The sequence below is a fragment of the Pseudophryne corroboree genome, chromosome 2 (assembly GCF_028390025.1).
Source record: "Pseudophryne corroboree isolate aPseCor3 chromosome 2, aPseCor3.hap2, whole genome shotgun sequence".
Taxonomy (NCBI): domain Eukaryota; kingdom Metazoa; phylum Chordata; class Amphibia; order Anura; family Myobatrachidae; genus Pseudophryne; species Pseudophryne corroboree.
The window spans coordinates 538011114-538029081 of NC_086445.1; positions in this window are offsets into that span (position 1 = coordinate 538011114).

Consider the following 17968-nt stretch of genomic DNA (forward strand, 5'->3'; position numbering starts at 1 on the left):
CTGTACCACGAACCTGAGGTACCCTCGGTGAGAAAGGCAAATTTTTGGGACATGGAGGTAAGCATCCCTGATGTCCCGGGACACCATATAGTCCCCTTCTTCCCGGTTCGCTATCACTGCTCTGAGTGACTCCATCTGGATTTGAACTTTTGTAAGTGTTCAAATATTTCAGATTTAGAATAGGTCTCACCTAGCCTTCTGGCTTCAGTACCACCATATAGTGTGGAATAATACCCCTTTCCTTGTTGTAGGAGGGGTACTTTGATTATCACCTGCTGGGAATACAGCTTGTGAATTGTTTTCAATACTGCCTCCCTGTCGGAGGGAGAAATTGGTACAGCAGACTACAGGAACCTGCGAGGGGGAAACGTCTCGACATTCCAATCTGTACCCCTTGGATACTACTTGTAGGATCCAGGGGTCCTGTACGGTCCCAGCGTCATGCTGAGAACTTGGTAGAAGCGTTGGAGGGCTTCTGTTCCTGGGAATGGGCTGCCTGCTGCAGTCTTCTTCCCTTTCCTCTATCCCTGGGCAGATATGACTCTTATAGGGACGAAAGGACTGAGGCTGAAAAGACGGTGTATTTTTCTGCAGAGATGTGACTTAGGGTAAAAAACGGTGGATTTTCCAGCAGTTGCCGTGACCACCAGGTCCCATGGACCGACCCCAAATAACTCCTCCCCTTTATACGGCAATACATCTTTGTGCCGTTTGGAATCTGCATCACCTGACCACTGTCGTGTCCATAAACATCTTCTTGCAGATATGGACATCGCATTTACTCTTGACGCCAGAGTGCAAATATCCCTCTGCGCATCTCGCATATATAGAAATGCATCCTTTAAATGCTCTATAGTCAATAAAATACTGTCCCTGTCAAGGGTATCAATATTTTTAGTCAGGGAATCCGACCAAGCCACCTCAGCTCTGCACATCCAGGCTGAGGCGATCGCTGGTCGCAGTATAACACCAGCATGTGTGTGTATACTTTTTAGGATATTTCTCTATCGTCCTAAGTGGATGCTGGGGTTCCTGAAAGGACCATGGGGAATAGCGGCTCCGCAGGAGACAGGGCACAAAAGTAAAGCTTTTACAGGTCAGGTGGTGTGTACTGGCTCCTCCCCCTATGACCCTCCTCCAGACTCCAGTTAGATTTTTGTGCCCGGCCGAGAAGGGTGCAATTCTAGGTGGCTCTCATAAAGAGCTGCTTAGAGAGTTTAGCTTAGGTTTTTTATTTTACAGTGATTCCTGCTGGCAACAGGATCACTGCAACGAGGGACAGAGGGGAGAAGAAGTGAACTCACCTGCGTGCAGGATGGATTGGCTTCTTGGCTACTGGACATGAAGCTCCAGAGGGACGATCACAGGTACAGCCTGGATGGTCACCGGAGCCACGCCGCCGGCCCCCTCACAGATGCTGAAGCAAGAAGAGGTCCAGAATCGGCGGCTGAAGACTCCTGCAGTCTTCTTAAGGTAGCGCACAGCACTGCAGCTGTGCGCCATTTTCCTCTCAGCACACTTCACACGGCAGTCACTGAGGGTGCAGGGCGCTGGGGGGGGGCGCCCTGGGAGGCAAATGTAAACCTTTAAAAAGGCTAAAAATACCTCACATATAGCCCCAGAGGCTATATGGAGATATTTACCCCTGCCTAAATGTACTAAATAGCGGGAGACGAGCCCGCCGGAAAAGGGGCGGGGCCTATCTCCTCAGCACACGGCGCCATTTTCTGTCACAGCTCCGCTGGTCAGGAAGGCTCCCAGGTCTCTCCCCTGCACTGCACTACAGAAACAGGGTATAACAGAGAGGGGGGGCAAAATAAATGGCAATATATTACTATAAAAGCAGCTATAAGGGAGCACTTAATCATAAGGCTATCCCTGTCATATATAGCGCTTTTTGGTGTGTGCTGGCAGACTCTCCCTCTGTCTCCCCAAAGGGCTAGTGGGTCCTGTCTTCGTATAGAGCATTCCCTGTGTGTCGGCTGTGTGTCGGTACGTGTGTGTCGACATGTATGAGGACGTTATTGGTGTGGAGGCGGAGCAATTGCCAAATATGAGGATGTCACCTTCTAGGGGGTCGACACCAGAATGGATGCCTTTATTTGTGGAATTACGGGATAGCGTCAACTCGCTTAAGCAGTCGTTTGCCGACATGAGGCGGCCGGACACTCACTTAGTGCCTGTCCAGGCGCCTCAAACACCGTCAGGGGCTGTAAAACGCCCCTTGCCTCAGTCGGTCGACACAGACCCAGACACAGGCACTGATTCCGGTAGTGAAGGTGACGAATCAACCGTATTTTCCAAAAGGGCCACACGTTATATGATTTTGGCAATAAAGGAGATGTTACATTTAGCTGATACTACAGGTACCACTAAACAGGGTATTATGTGGGGTGTGAAAAAACTACCAGTAGTTTTTACCGAATCAGAAGAATTAAATGACGTGTGTGATGAAGCGTGGGGTGCCCCGATAAAAAACTGCTAATTTCAAAGAAGTTATTGGCTTTATACCCTTTCCCGCCAGAGGTTAGGGAGCGCTGGGAAACACCTCCTAGGGTGGACAAAGCGCTAACACGCTTATCAAAACAAGTGGCGTTACCCTCTCCTGAGACGGCCGCACTTAAAGATCCATCAGATAGGAGGATGGAAAATATCCAAAAAGGTATATACACACATGCAGGTGTTATACTACGACCAGCTATTGCGACTGCCTGGATGTGCAGTGCTGGGGTAGTTTGGTCAGAGTCCCTGATCGAAAATATTGATACCCTGGACAGGGACAATATTTTACTGTCGTTAGAACAAATAAAGGATGCATTTCTTTATATGCGTGATGCACAGAGAGATATCTGCACACTGGCATCACGGGTAAGTGCTATGTCCATTTCGGCCAGAAGAGCTTTATGGACACGACAGTGGACAGGCGATGCGTAGAGGAGTTATTTGGGGTCGGTCTATCGGATTTGGTGGCCACGGCTACGGCCGGGAAATCCACCTTTCTACCTCAAGTCACTCCCCAACAGAAAAAGGCACCGACCTTTCAACCGCAGCCTTTTCGTTCCTTTAAAAATAAGAGAGCAAAGGGCTATTCATATCTGCCACGAGGCAGAGGACGAGGGAAGAGACAGCAACAGGCAGCTCCTTCCCAGGAACAGAAGCCCTCCCCGGCTTCTACAAAAGCCTCAGCATGACGCTGGGGCTTCGCAAGCGGACTCGGGGGCGGTAGGCGGTCGTCTCAAGAATTACAGCGCGCAGTGGGCTCACTCGCAGGTAAATCCCTGGATCCTGCAGATAATATCTCAGGGGTACAGGTTGAAATTAGAGACAGAGCCACCTCGCCGTTTCCTGAAGTCTGCTTTACCAACGTCCCCCTCAGAAAGGGAGACGGTTTTGGAAGCCATTCACAAGCTGTATTCTCAGCAGGTGATAGTCAAGGTACCTCTTCTACAACAAGGGAAGGGGTATTATTCCACTCTTTTTGTGGTACCGAAGCCGGATGGCTCGGTAAGGCCTATTCTAAATCTGAAGTCCTTGAACCTGTACATAAAGAAGTTCAAGTTCAAGATGGAGTCACTCAGAGCAGTGATAGCGAACCTGGAAGAAGGGGACTTTATGGTATCCTTGGACATCAAGGATGCGTATCTCCACGTTCCAATTACCCCTCACACCAGGGGTACCTCAGGTTCGTTGTACAAAACTGTCACTATCAGTTTCAGACGCTGCCGTTTGGTTTGTCCACGGCACCTCGGGTCTTTACAAAGGTAATGGCCGAGATAATATTTCTTCTTCGAAGAAAAGGCGTATTAATTATCCCATACTTGGACGATCTCCTAATAAGGGCAAGGTCCAGAGAACAGCTAGAGATGGGTTTAGCACTATCTCGAGAGGTGCTAAAGCAGCACGGATGGATTCTGAATATTCCAAAATCCCAATTAATGCCGACAACTCGTCTGCTGTTCCTGGGGATGATTCTGGACACAGTTCAGAAAAGGTTTTTCTTCCCGAAGAAAAAGCCAAGGAGTTATCTGACCTGGTCAGGAACCTCCTAAAACCAGGAAAGGTGTCTGTACATCAATGCACAAGAGTCCTGGGAAAAAATGGTAGCTTCTTACGAAGCAATCCCTTTCGGCAGATTCCATGCAAAGGGATCGGTTGGACAAATGGTCAGGGTCGCATCTTCAGATGCACCTGCGGATAACCCTGTCGCCGAGGACAAGGGTATCCCTTCTGTGGTGGTTGCAGGAGGCTCATCTATTTGAGGGCCGCAGATTCGGCATGCAGGATTGGATCCTGGTGACCACGGGTGCCAGCCAGAGAGGCTGGGGAGCAGTCACACAGGGAAGAAATTTCCAGGGAGTGTGGTCGAGCCTGAAAAAGTCTCTTCACATAAGCATTCTGGAACTAAGAGCAATCTACAATGCTCTAAGCCAGGCGGAACCTCTGCTTCAAGGAAGACCGGTGTTGATCCAGTCGGACAACATCACGGCAGTCGCCCATGTAAACAGACAGGGCGGCACAAGAAGCAGGAGGGCAAGGGCAGAAGCTGCCAGGATCCTTCGCTGGGCGGAGAATCACGTGATAGCACTGTCAGCAGTATTCATCCCGGGCGTGGACAACTGGGAAGCAGACTTCCTCAGCAGACACGACCTTCACCCGGGAGAGTGGAGACTTCATCCAGAAGTTTTCCACATGCTATTAAACCGTTGGGTAAAACCAATGGTGGACATGATGGCGTCTCGCCTCAACAAAACACTGGACAGGTATTGCGCCAGGTCAAGAGATCCGCAGGCAATAGCTGTGGACGCGCTGGTAACACCTTGGGTGTACCAGTCGGTATATGTGTTTCCTCCTCTGCCTCTCATACCAAAGGTATTGAGGATTATACGGCAAAGTGGAGTAAGACTAGTGGCTCCGGATTGGCCAAGAAGGACTTGGTACCCGGAACTTCAAGAGATGGTCACGGACGATCCGTGGCCTCTACTTCTGAGAAGGGACCTGCTTCAGCAGGGTACTTGTCTTTTTCAAGACTTACCGCGGCTGCGTTTGACGGCATGGCGTTTGAATGCCAGATCCTAAAAGGAAAAGGCATTCCAGAAGAAGTCATTCCTACCTTGATAAAGGCAAGGAAGGAAGTCACCGCGAAGCATTATCGCCATATTTGGCGAAAATGTTGCGTGGTGCGAGCAGCGGAGTGCTCCGATGGAGGAATTTCAACTGGGTCGTTTTCCTACATTTCCTGCAATCAGGATTGTCTATGGGTCTCAAATTGGGATCTATTAAGGTTCAAATTTCGGCCCTATCAATATTCTTCCAAAAAGAATTGGCCTCAGTCCCTGAGGTCCAGATTTTTATCAAAGGAGTACTGCATATACAGCCTCCTGTGGTGCCTAAGGTGGCACCGTGGGATCTAAATGTAGTTTTAGATTTCCTCAAATCAAATTGGTTTGAACCACTAAAGAAGGTGGATTTGAAATATCTCACATGGAAAGTGACTATGTTACTGGCCCTGGCTTCGGCCGGGAGAGTATCTGAACTGGCGGCTTTGTTTTATAAAAGCCCTTATTTAATTTTCCATTCGACATAGGGCAGAGCTGCGGACGCGTCCGCATTTTCTCCCTAAGGTGGTATCAGCGTTTCACCTGAACCAGCCTATTGTAGTGCCTGCGGCTACAGACGACTTGAAGGACTCCAAGTTGTTGGACGTTGTCAGAGCCTTAAAAATATACATTTAAAGGACGGCTGGAGTCAGAAAATCTGACTCGCTGTTTATACTGTATGCACCCAACAAGTTGGGTGCACCTGCTTCTAAGCAGTCGATTGCTCGTTGGATTTGTAACAAAATTCAACTTGTACATTCTGTGGCAGGCCTGCCACAGCCTAAATCTGTTAAGGCCCATTCCGCAAGGAAGGTGGGCTCATCTTGGGCGGCTGCCCGAGGGGTCTCGGCATTACTACTCTGCCGAGCAGCTACGTGGTCAGGGGAGAACACGTTTGTAAATTTTTACAAATTTGATACCCTGGCAAAGGAGGACCTGGAGTTCTCTCATTCGGTGCTGCAGAGTCATCCGCACTCTCCCGCCCGTTTGGGAGCTTTGGTATAATCCCCATGGTCCTTTCAGGAACCCCAGCATCCACTTAGGACGATAGAGAAAATAAGAATTTACTTACCGATAATTCTATTTCTCGGAGTCCGTAGTGGATGCTGGGCGCCCATCCCAAGTGCGGATTATCTGCAATACTTGTACATAGTTATTGTTAACTAATTCGGGTTATTGTTTAGGAAGCCATCTTTCAGAGGCTCCTCTGTTATCATACTGTTAACTGGGTTTAGATCACAAGTTGTACGGTGTGATTGGTTTGGCTGGTATGAGTCTTACCCGGGATTCAAAATCCTCCCTTATTGTGTACGCTCGTCCGGGCACAGTACCTAACTGGAGTCTGGAGGAGGGTCATAGGGGGAGGAGCCAGTACACACCACCTGACCTGTAAAAGCTTTACTTTTGTGCCCTGTCTCCTGCGGAGCCGCTATTCCCCATGGTCCTTTCAGGAACCCCAGCATCCACTACGGACTCCGAGAAATAGAATTATCGGTAAGTAAATTCTTATTTTTCCAGCCTCCTATCAGCTGGCTCCTTAAGTACGGCCCTATCTGTAGATGGTACCGCCACTTGTTCTGATAAGCATGTGAGCGCCTTATCCACCCTAAGGGGTGTTTCCCAACGCGCCCTAACTTCTGGCGGGAAAGGGTATACCGCCAATAATTTTCTATCGGGGGAAACCCACGCATCATCACACACTTCATTTAATTTATCTGATTCAGGAAAAACTAAAGGTAGTTTTTTCACATCCCACATAATACCCTTTTTTGTGGTACTTGTAGTATCAGAAATATGTAACACCTCCTTCATTACCCTTAACGTGTGGCCCTAAAGGAAAATACGTTTGTTTCTTCACCGTCGACACTGAAATCAGTGTCTGGGTCTGTGTCGACCGACTGAGGTAAATGGGCGTTTTACAGCCCCTGACGGTGTTTGAGACGCCTGGGCAGGTACTAATTTGTTCGCCGGCCGTCTCATGTCGTCAACCGGCTTGCAGCGTGTTGACATTATCACGTAATTCCATAAATAAGCCATCCATTCCGGTGTCGACTCCCTAGAGAGTGACATCACAATTACAGGCAATTTGCTCCGCCTCCTCACCAACATTTTCCTCATACATGTCGACACACACGTACCGACATACAGCACACACATAGGGAATGCTCTGATAGAGGACAGGACCCACTAGCCCTTTGGGGAGACAGAGGGAGAGTTTGCCAGCACACACCAAATCGCTATAATTATATAGGGACAACCTTTATATAAGTGTTCCTCCCTTATAGCATTTAATATATATTCATATCGCCAAATCAGTGCCCCCCCTCTCTGTTTTAACCCTGTTTCTGTAGTGCAGTGCAGGGGAGAGCATGGGAGCCTTCCCACCAGCATTTCTGTGAGGGAAAATGGCGCTGTGTGCTGAGGAGAATAGGCCCCGCCCCCTTTTCGGCGGGCTTCTTCTCCGGAGTTTGTGATATCTGGCAGGGGTTAAATACATCCATATAGCCTCAAGGGCTATATGTGATGTATTTTTCGCCATACAGGTATTATACATTGCTGCCCAGGGCGCCCCCCCCCGCGCCCTGCACCCTCCGTGACCGCTGTGTGAAGTGTGCTGACAACAATGGCGCACAGCTGCAGTGCTGTGCGCTACCTGATGAAGACTGAAAGTCTTCTGCCGCCTGGTTCCGGACCTCTTCAATCTTCAGCATCTGCAAGGGGGGTCGGCGGCGCGGCTCCGGGACGAACCCCAGGGCGAGACCTGTGTTCCGACTCCCTCTGGAGCTAATGGTGTCCAGTAGCCTAAGAAGCCAATCCATCCTGCACGCAGGTGAGTTCACTTCTCTCCCCTAAGTCCCTCGATGCAGTGAGCCTGTTGCCAGCAGGACTCACTGAAAATAAAGAACCTAAAAACTTTTTCTAAGCAACTCTTTAAGAGAGCCACCTAGATTGCACCCTGCTCGGACGGGCACAAAAACCTAACTGAGGCTTGGAGGAGGGTCATAGGGGGAGGAGCCAGTACACACCATGTGATCCTAAAAGCTTGCTTTTGTGCCCTGTCTCCTGCGGAGCCGCTATTCCCCATGGTCCTGACGGAGTCCCCAGCATCCACTAGGACGTTAGAGAAATTACCCCTGCCAGTATTCCAGAAAAAGCGGGAGAAAGTCAGTTGAAAAAGGGGCGTGGCTTCTCCCTCAGCACACTGGCGCCATTTTCTCTTCACAGTGCAGCTGGAAGACAGCTCCCCAGGCTCTCCCCTGTAGTTTTCAGGCTCAAAGGGTTAAAAAGAGAGGGGGGGCACAAAATTTAGGCGCAATATTGTATATACAAGCAGCTATTGGGAAAAATTCACTCAATATAGTGTTAATCCCAAAATTATATAGCGCTCTGGTGTGTGCTGGCATACTCTCTCTCTGTCTCCCCAAAGGGTTGTGTGGGGTCCTGTCCTCAGTCAGAGCATTCCGTGTGTGTGTGTGTGTGTGTGTGTGTGTGTGTGTGTGCGGTGTGTCGGTACGGCTGTGTCGACACGTTTGATGAGGAGGCTTATGTGATGGCAGAGCAGATGCCGATAAATGTGATGTCGCCCCCTGTGGGGCCGACACCAGAGTGGATGGATAGGTGGAAGGTATAAACCGACAGTGTCAACTCCTTACATAAAAGGCTGGATGACGTAACAGCTATGGGACAGCCGGCTTCTCAGCCCGCGCCTGCCCAGGCGTCTCAAAGGCCATCAGGGGCTCAAAAACGCCCGCTCCCTTAGATGGCAGACCCAGATGTCGACACGGAGTCCGACTCCAGTGTCGACAAGGTTGAGACATATACACAATCCACTAGGAACATCCGTTACATGATCCCGGCAATAAAAAATGTGTTACACATTTCTGACATTAACCCAAGTTCCACTAAAAAAGGGTTTTATGTTTGGGGAGAAAAAGCAGCCAGTGTTTTGTTCCCCCATCAAATGAGTGAATGAAGTGTGAAAAAGCGTGGGTTCCCCCGATAAGAAACTGGTAATTTCTAAAAAGTTACTGATGGCGTACCCTTTCCCGCCAGAGGATAAGTTACGCTGGGAGATATCCCCTAGGGTGGATAAGGCGCTCACACGTTTGTCAAAAAAAGGTGGCACTGCCGTCTTAGGATACGGCCACTTTGAAGGTACCTGCTGATAAAAAGCAGGAGGCTATCCTGAAGTCTGTATTTACACACTCAGGTACTAGACTGAGACCTGCAGATAGTGCTGCTGCAGTGTGGTCTGTAACCCTGTCAAACAGGGATACTATTTTGCGAACATAAGACGTCGTCCTATATATGAGGGATGCACAGAGGGATATTTTGCCGGCTGGCATCCAGAATTAATGCAATGTCCATTCTGGGAGGCTGTGCTAGAGGCAATTCACAAGCTGTATTCCCAGCAGGTGATAGTCAAGGTGCCCCTACTTCAACAAGGACGGGGTTACTATTCCACACTGTTTGTGGTACCGAAACCGGAGGGTTCGGTGAGACCCATTTTAAATTTGAAATCCTTGAACACATACATAAAAAAATTCAAGTTCAAGATGGAATCGCTCAGGGCGGTTATTGCAAGCCTGGAGGAGGGGGATTACATGGTATCCCTGGACATCAAGGATGCTTACCTACATGTCCCCATTTACCATCCTCACCAGGAGTACCTCAGATTTGTGGTACAGGATTGCCATTACCAATTCCAAACACTGCCGTTTGGACTGTCCACGGCACCGAGGGTCTTTACCAAGGTAATGGCAGAAATGATGATACTCCTTCGAAAAAAGGGAGTTTTAATTATCCCGTACTTGGACGATCTCCTTATAAAGGCGAGGTCCAAGGAGCAGTTGTTAGTCGGAGTAGCACTATCTCGGGAAGTGCTACAACAGCACGGATGGATTCTATACATTCCAAAGTCACAGCTGGTTCCTACCACACGCCTACTGTTCCTGGGGATGGTTCTGGACACAGAACAGAAAAAAGTGTTTCTCCCGCAGGAGAAAGCCAAGGAGCTGTCATCTCTAGTCAGAGACCTCCTGAAACCAAAACAGGTATCGGTGCATCACTGCACACGAGTCCTGGGAAAAATGGTAGCTTCTTACGAAGCAAAATTCCATTCGGCAGGTTCCATGCAAGAACCTTTCAGTGGGACCTCTTGGACAAGTGGTCGGGATCGCATCTTCAGATGCATCGGCTGATAACCCTGTCTCCAAGGACCAGGGTATCTCTACTGTGGTGGCTGCAGAGTGCTCATCTTCAAGAGGGCCGCAGATTCGGCATACAGGACTGGGTCCTGGTAACCACGGATGCCAGCCTTCGAGGCTGGGGGGCAGTCACACAGGGAAGAAATTTCCAAGGACTTTGGTCAAGTCAGGAGTCGTCCCTACACATAAATATTCTGGAACTGAGGGCCATTTACAATGCCCTAAGTCTGGCAAGGCCTCTGCTTAAAAACCAGCCGGTACTGATCCAATCAGACAACATCACGGCAGTCGCCCATGTAAACCGACAGGGCGGCACAAGAAGCAAGATGGCGATGGCAGAAGCCACAAGGATTCTCCTATGGGCGGAAAATCACGTCTTAGCACTGTCAGCAGTGTTCATTCCGGGAGTGGACAACTGGGAAGCAGACTTCCTCAGCAGACACGACCTACACCCGGGAGAGTGGGGACTTCATCCAGAAGTCTTCCAACTGTTGGTAAACCGTTGGGAAAGGCCACAGGTGGACATGATGGCGTCCCGCCTAAACAAAAAACTAGATATTGCGCCAGGTCAAGGGACCCTCAGGCAATAGCTGTGGACGCTCTAGTGACACCGTGGGTGTACCAGTCGGTTTATGTATTCCCTCCTCTGCCTCTCATACCAAAGGTACTGAGAATAATAAGAAAACGAGGAGTAAGAACGATACTCGTGGTTCCGGATGGGCCAAGAAGAGCTTGGTACCCATAACTTCAAGAAATGATATCAGAGGACCCATGGCCTCTACCGCTCAGACAGGATCTGCTACAGCAGGGGCCCTGTCTGTTCCAAGACTTACCGTGGCTGCGTTTGACGGCATGGCGGTTGAATTCCGGATCCTAAAGGAAAAGGGCATTCCGGAAGAAGTCATTCCTACGCTGATAAAAGCCAGGAAAGAAGTAACCGCAAACCATTATCACCGTATTTGGCGAAAATATGTTGCGTGGTGTGAGGCCAGGAAGGCCCCAACAGAGGAATTTCAGCTGGGTCGTTTTCTGCACTTCCTACAGTCAGGGGTGACTATGGGCCTAAAATTGGGTTCCATTAAGGTCCAGATTTTGGCTCTGTCGATTTTCTTCCAGAAAGAACTGGCTTCACTGCCTGGAGTTCAGACATTTGTAAAGGGAGTGCTACATATTCAGCCCCCTTTTGTGCCTCCTGTGGCACCTTGGGATCTCAACGTGGTGTTGAGTTTCTTAAAATCACATTGGTTTGAGCCACTTAAAACTGTGGATTTGAAATATCTCGCGTGGAAAGTGGTCATGTTATTGGCCTTGGCTTCGGCCAGGCGTGTGTCAGAATTGGCGGCTTTGTCATGTAAAAGCCCTTATCTGATTTTCCATATGGATAGGGCAGAATTGAGGACTCGTCCCCAGTTTCTCCCTAAGGTGGTATCAGCTTTTCACTTGAACCAACCTATTGTAGTGCCTGCGGCTACTAGGGACTTGGAAGATTCCAAGTTACTGGACGTAGTCAGGGCCTTAAAAATTTATATTTCCAGGACGGCTGGAGTCAGGAAAACTGACTCGCTTTTTATCCTGTAGGCACCCAACAAAATAGGTGCTCCTGCTTCTAAGCAGACTATTGCTCGCTGAATTTGTAGCACAATTCAGCTGGAGCATTCTGCGGCTGGATTGCCGCATCCTAAATCAGTAAAAGCCCATTCCACGAGGAAAGTGGGGTCATCTTGGGCGGCTGCCCGAGGGGTCTCGGCTTTACAATTTTGCTGAGCTGCAACTTGGTCAGGGGCAAACACGTTTGCTAAATTCTACAAAATTGATACCCTGGCTGAGGAGGACCTTGAGTTCTCTCATTCGGTGCTGCAGAGTCATCCGCACTCTCCCGCCCGTTTGGGAGCTTTGGTATAATCCCCATGGTCCTTACGGAGTTCCCAGCATCCACTAGGACGTCAGAGAAAATAAGATTTTACTCACCGGTAAATCTATTTCTCGTAGTCCGTAGTGGATGCTGGGCGCCCATCCCAAGTGCGGATTGTCTGCAATACTTGTATGTAGTTATTGCCTAACTAAGGGTTATTGTTGAGCCATCTGTTGAGAGGCTCAGTTATATTTCATACTGTTAACTGGGTGTAGTATCACGAGTTATACGGTGTGATTGGTGTGGCTGGTATGAGTCTTACCCGGGATTCAAAATCCTTCCTTATTGTGTCAGCTCTTCCGGGCATGACTGCCGTATGCTGTGATGTCACCTGCCAGTGCAGCACCTGCTCACGGGTGGCTCCTCCCTGGCTCTAGTCTCTCCATCCCCTCCTGGTCAGCAATGGATTATACCACCCCTTTTGTTTCTCTTACGTCCTAGAGGATGCTGGGGACTCCAAAAGGACCATGGGGTATAGATGGGATCCGCAGGAGACATGGGCACACTATAAGACTTTGAATGGGTGTGAACTGGCTCCTCCCTCTATGCCCCTCCTCCAGACCTCAGTTATGGTCAATTGATCTGCAGATATATCTATGGACGGATCGGGCAGTGTGTTTTGCGATACGTGTGTGAACGACGGAGTTCACAGACGTATCGGCCGTACACACTGGCCGACGGTCCCGCGATATATCGGCCGTTCAAGAGAACGGCCGATATATCGACCAGTGTGTACGGGCCTTTAGATTCTGTGCCCAGGAGAGACTGGACACACACTAGGGGAGCTCTACTGAGTTTCTCTGAAAAGACTTTATGTTAGGTTTTTTTATTTTCAGAGAGACCTGCTGGCTACAGGCTCTCTGCTGCGTGCGAGTGAGGGGAGAGAAGTCAGACCTACTTCTTCTGAGTTAAGGGCTCTGCTTCTTAGGCTACTGGACACCATTAGCTCCAGAGCGTTCGATCACTTGGTTCGCCTAGCTGCTTGTTCCCGGAGCCGCGCCGTCAACCCCCTCACAGAAGCCAGAAGAAAGAAGCCGGGTGAGTATACAGAAGGCAGAAGACTTCAGTGACGGCAGAAGACTTCAGTAACGGAGGTAACATGCAGCGGTCGCGCTGCGCTCCATGCTCCCACACACACACACACACCAACGGCACTCACAGGGTGCAGGGCGCAGGGGGGAGCGCCTGGGCAGCAGGTTACTGGAGTTTTCACTGGCAAAAAAAGCATATTATCGGTGAGACCCCCACCAGTATAATAATTTAAATTTGAGCAGGACTACAGCGCGCCGGGTGCTTAGCCACACAGCTTATCAGCGCCATTTTCTCTCTTCACAGAGCATGCAGAGACGCTGGCCCGGACCTCCACTCTCCTTTACAAGTACAGGGAGCAAAACGGGGGGGGGGGGGGGGGGTACAGTTAATTGGTGCTACATTTATGTATTAAAAAAACAGCGCACTGATCATATATTATTTTTTTTAGTAGTATATGGGCGCTGGGGTGTGAGCTGGTATACTCCCTCTGTGTTCTCTTCCCTGTGGGTCTGTCCCCTATTGCCAGTGTGAGTGTGTGTGTGTTTCGGTACAGTGTGTCGACATGTATGAGGCTGAGTGCTCCTCCCCGGAGGAAGTTATTGGGGGCGCAGAGAAGGATTTGGGAGTGACTGTCGGCACAGCCGTCTGCTGATTGGGTGAATATGTTGAGTACATTAAATGCAAATGTGGCGTTATTGTCTAAAAGGCTGGATAAATCTGATTCTCAGACACAAACGTGGAGAAAATCCATGGAGGACGCCTTGTCTCAGGTACAGGCGCCCTCAGGGTCACATAAACGTTCCTTTACCCAGATGGCAGATACGGTTACCGACACGGACTCTGATTCCAGTGTCGACTTTAGTGCAGCCAGCTTACATCCAAAATTGGTAAAGAGTATTCAGTACATGATTGTGGCTATTAAAGATGTTTTACATATTTCTGAAGAACCACCTGTTCCAGATACGAGGGTTTGTTTATTTAAAGGGAAAAAGCCTGAGGTGAAGTTTCCCCCTCTCATGAACTGAACGCTCTTTTTGTGAGAAGGCTTGGGAGTCGCCTGACAAAAGGTGGCAGATTCCCAAGAGAATTTTTATGGCATATCCTTTCCCCTCTGACGACAGGGAAAAGTGGGAGTCATCTCCAAATGTGGACAAGGCTCTGTCCCGACTGTCCAAAAAAGTGGCGCTTCCGTCTCCTGACATGGCTGCCCTCAAGGATCCCGCGGTTCGCAAGCAGGAAACGACATTAAAGGCCATTTATGTCACTACGGGTGCTCTCCTCAGACCTGCCGTGGCGTCGGCATGGGTGAGTAGTGCTATTGCTAAGTGGGCTGATAATTTGGCATCTGACATGGATACCCTTGATAAGGATAACATTCTTTTGACTCTCGGTTATATCAGCGACGCTGCAGCTTACCTAAAGGATGTGGCGAGGGATATTGGCTTCTTGGGATCAAGGGCCAATGCCATGGCGGTCTCGGCCAGGAGGGCGCTGTGGATTCATCAATGGAATGCCGACTCCAAGAAAGCTATGGAAGCTCTCCCTTATAAAGGTAGTGTCTTGTTTGGTGACGGCCTCGCTGACCTGGTGTCTACCGCTACTGCAGTTAAGTCATCTTTTCTTCCTTTTGTTCCCGCACAACAGAAAAAGGCGCCCCATTATCAGATGCAGTCCTTTCGGCCTAATATATACAAAAAAGGAAGGGGCTCGTCCTTCCTCGAAATCAAAAGGTAGAGGAAGGGGAAAAAGGTTGCCTGCTGTGTCTGGCGCCCAGGACCAAAAGTCCTCCCCCGCCTCTGCCAAGTCCACCGCATGATGCTGGGGCTCCCCTACGGGAGTCCGTGCCGGTGGGAGCCCATCTCCGAATCTTCAGTCAGGTCTGGTTTCAATCGGGCCTAGATCCTTGGGTCTTAGACATAGTGTCCCAAGGGTACAAACTGGAGTTTCAGGGGATGCCCCCCCACCGATTTTTCAAATCAGCCTTGCCAGTTTCTATCCCAGAAAGGGAAGTAGTAAATGTTGCGATACAAAAGCTGTGTCAACAGAGAGTCATTGTCCTAGTTCCCCCTCCCAACGGGGGGAAGGGTTCTATTCGAGCCTCTTTGTCGTGCCAAAGCCAGACGGCTCGGTCAGACCGATCCTGAACCTAAAATCCCTCAATCTGTATTTGAAAACTTTCAAGTTCAAGATGGAATCTCTTCGAGCTGTGATCTCCAGCCTAGAAGGGGGGAATTTTATGGCGTCAGTCGACATAAAAGATGTCTACTTACACGTCCCGATATATCCTCCACATCAGGCCTTCCTGAGATTTGCGGTGCAGGATTGTCATTACCAATTTCAGACGTTGCCGTTTGGGCTTCCACGGCCGCGAGGGTCTTCACCAAAGTGATGGCGGAAATGATGGTACTCCTACGCAAGCAGGGTGTCACAATTATCCCGTACTTGGACGATCTGCTGATAAAGGCGAGATCAAAGGAGCAGTTGCTAAGAAATGTGTAACTCTCCCTGACGGTTCTGCGACATCATGGTTGGATTCTAAATTTGCCAAAGTCTCAGTTGATCCCGACAACTCGGCTGCCCTTCTTGGGCATGATCCTAGACATGGAACTACAGAGAGTGTTTCTTCTGGCGAAAAAAGCTCTGGAAATCTATTGCATGGTCAAGGAGTTTCTGAAACCGGCAAGAATGTCGATTCATCAATGCACTCGAGTGCTAGGGAAGATGGTTGCGGCTTACGAAGCCATTCCGTTTGGCAGGTTTCATGCCCGGGTGTTTCAGTGGGACCTGCTGAACAAATGGTCCGGGTTTCACCTGCACATGCACCGGAAAATAAGTCTATCTTCCAGGACCAGAATTTCTCTCCTGTGGTGGCTGCAAAGTTCTCACCTTCTAGAGGGACGCAGGTTCGGAATCCAGGATTGGGTCCTGCTGACCACGGATGCAAGTCTCCGAGGCTGGGGTGCAGTCACACAAGGAAGAAGTTTCCAGGGAAAATGGTCAAGCCAGGAAACTTGTCTCCACAAAAACATTCTGGAGTTAAGAGCCATTTACAACGGCCTTCTGCAAGTGGAACACCTTCTTCGAGGTCTACCTGTCCTGATTCAGTCGGACAACGTAACAGCGGTAGCGTACATAAACCGCCAGGGCGGAACAAAGAGCAGAGTGGCGATGGCGGAGGCCACAAGGGTTCTCCGCTGTGCGGAAAAGCACGTGAGCGCTCTGTCAGCAGTCTTCCTTCCGGGTGTGGACAACTGGGAAGCAGACTTCCTCAGCAGACACGATCTCCATCCAGGAGAGTGGGCTCTTCATCAAGAGGTATTTGCAGAAGTGACAAGGCGTTGGGGAATTCCTCAAATAGACATGATGGCGTCTCGCCTCAACAAGAAGCTTCCGAGGTATTGTTTCAGGTCAAGGGACCCCCAAGCCAGTGCAGTGGACGCCCTGGTAACTACGTGGGTGTTTCAGTCGGTATGTGTGTTCCCTCCACTTCCTCTCATTCCAAAGGTGTTGAGGATCATAAGACGAACAAGGGTTCCGGCAGTACTCGTCGTTCCAGATTGGCCACGGAGGGCCTGGTGTCCGGATCTTCAGGAATTGCTCATAGAAGATCCTTGGCCGCTTCCTCTCAGAGAGGACCTGTTACTGCAGGGGCCATGCGTATTTCAGGACTTACCGCGGCTGCGTTTGACGGCGTGAAGGTTGAACGCCAAATCCTAGCTCGAAAGGGTATTCCTGGGGAAGTCATCCCCACTCTCCTTAAGGCTAGAAAGGAGGTCACAGCGAAGCATTATCACCGTATTTGGAGAAAATATGTGTCGTGGTGCGAAGCCAAGAAAGCTCCGGCGGAGGAGTTTCAGCTAGGTCGTTTCCTCCATTTTTTTGCAGGCAGGCGTGGATGCAGGCCTGAAATTGGGTTCCATTAAAGTGCAGATTTCGGCTTTATCTGTTTTCTTTCAAAAAGAATTGGCCGCCCTTCCTGAAGTTCAGACTTTCGTGAAGGGAGTGCTGCATATTCATCCACCCGTTTGTGCCACCCGTGGCACCGTGGGATCTTGACGTGGTGTTGCAATTTCTTATGTCTCACTGGTTTGAACCTTTGCGAAAGGTTGAGTGGAAATTTCTCACTTGGAAAGTGGTCATGCTTTTGGCCTTGGCGTCCGCCAGACGGGTGTCGGAATTGGCGGCTTTGTCTCACAAGAGCCCATATTTGATTTTCAATGTGGATAGAGCGGAATTGAGGACTCGTCAACAATTTCTGCCGAAGGTGGTTTCTTCGTTTCACATAAATCAACCTGTTGTGGTGCCTGTGGCTTCGGATGCCGTGACGGTGCCAAAATCTCTCGATGTCGTGAGAGCTTTGAAAATTTATGTCGCCAGAACGGCTCTGGTTAGGAAAACGGAGGCTCTGTTTGTCCTGTACGCTTCCAACAAGATTGGAAATCCTGCTTCCAAGAAAACTATTGCACGCTGGATTTGTAATACGATTCAGCACGCTCATTCTACGGCTGGATTGCCGTTGCCGAAGTCAGTGAAGGCCCATTCTACCAGGAAGGTAGGCCCATCTTGGGCGGCTGCCCGAGGGGTCTCGGCACTTCAACTTTGCCGAGCAGCTACGTGGTCGGGTTCAAACACTTTTGCTAAGTTCTACAAGTTTGATACCCTGGCTGATGAGGACCTCGTGTTTGCTCAATCGGTGCTGCAGAGTCGTCCGCACTCTCCCG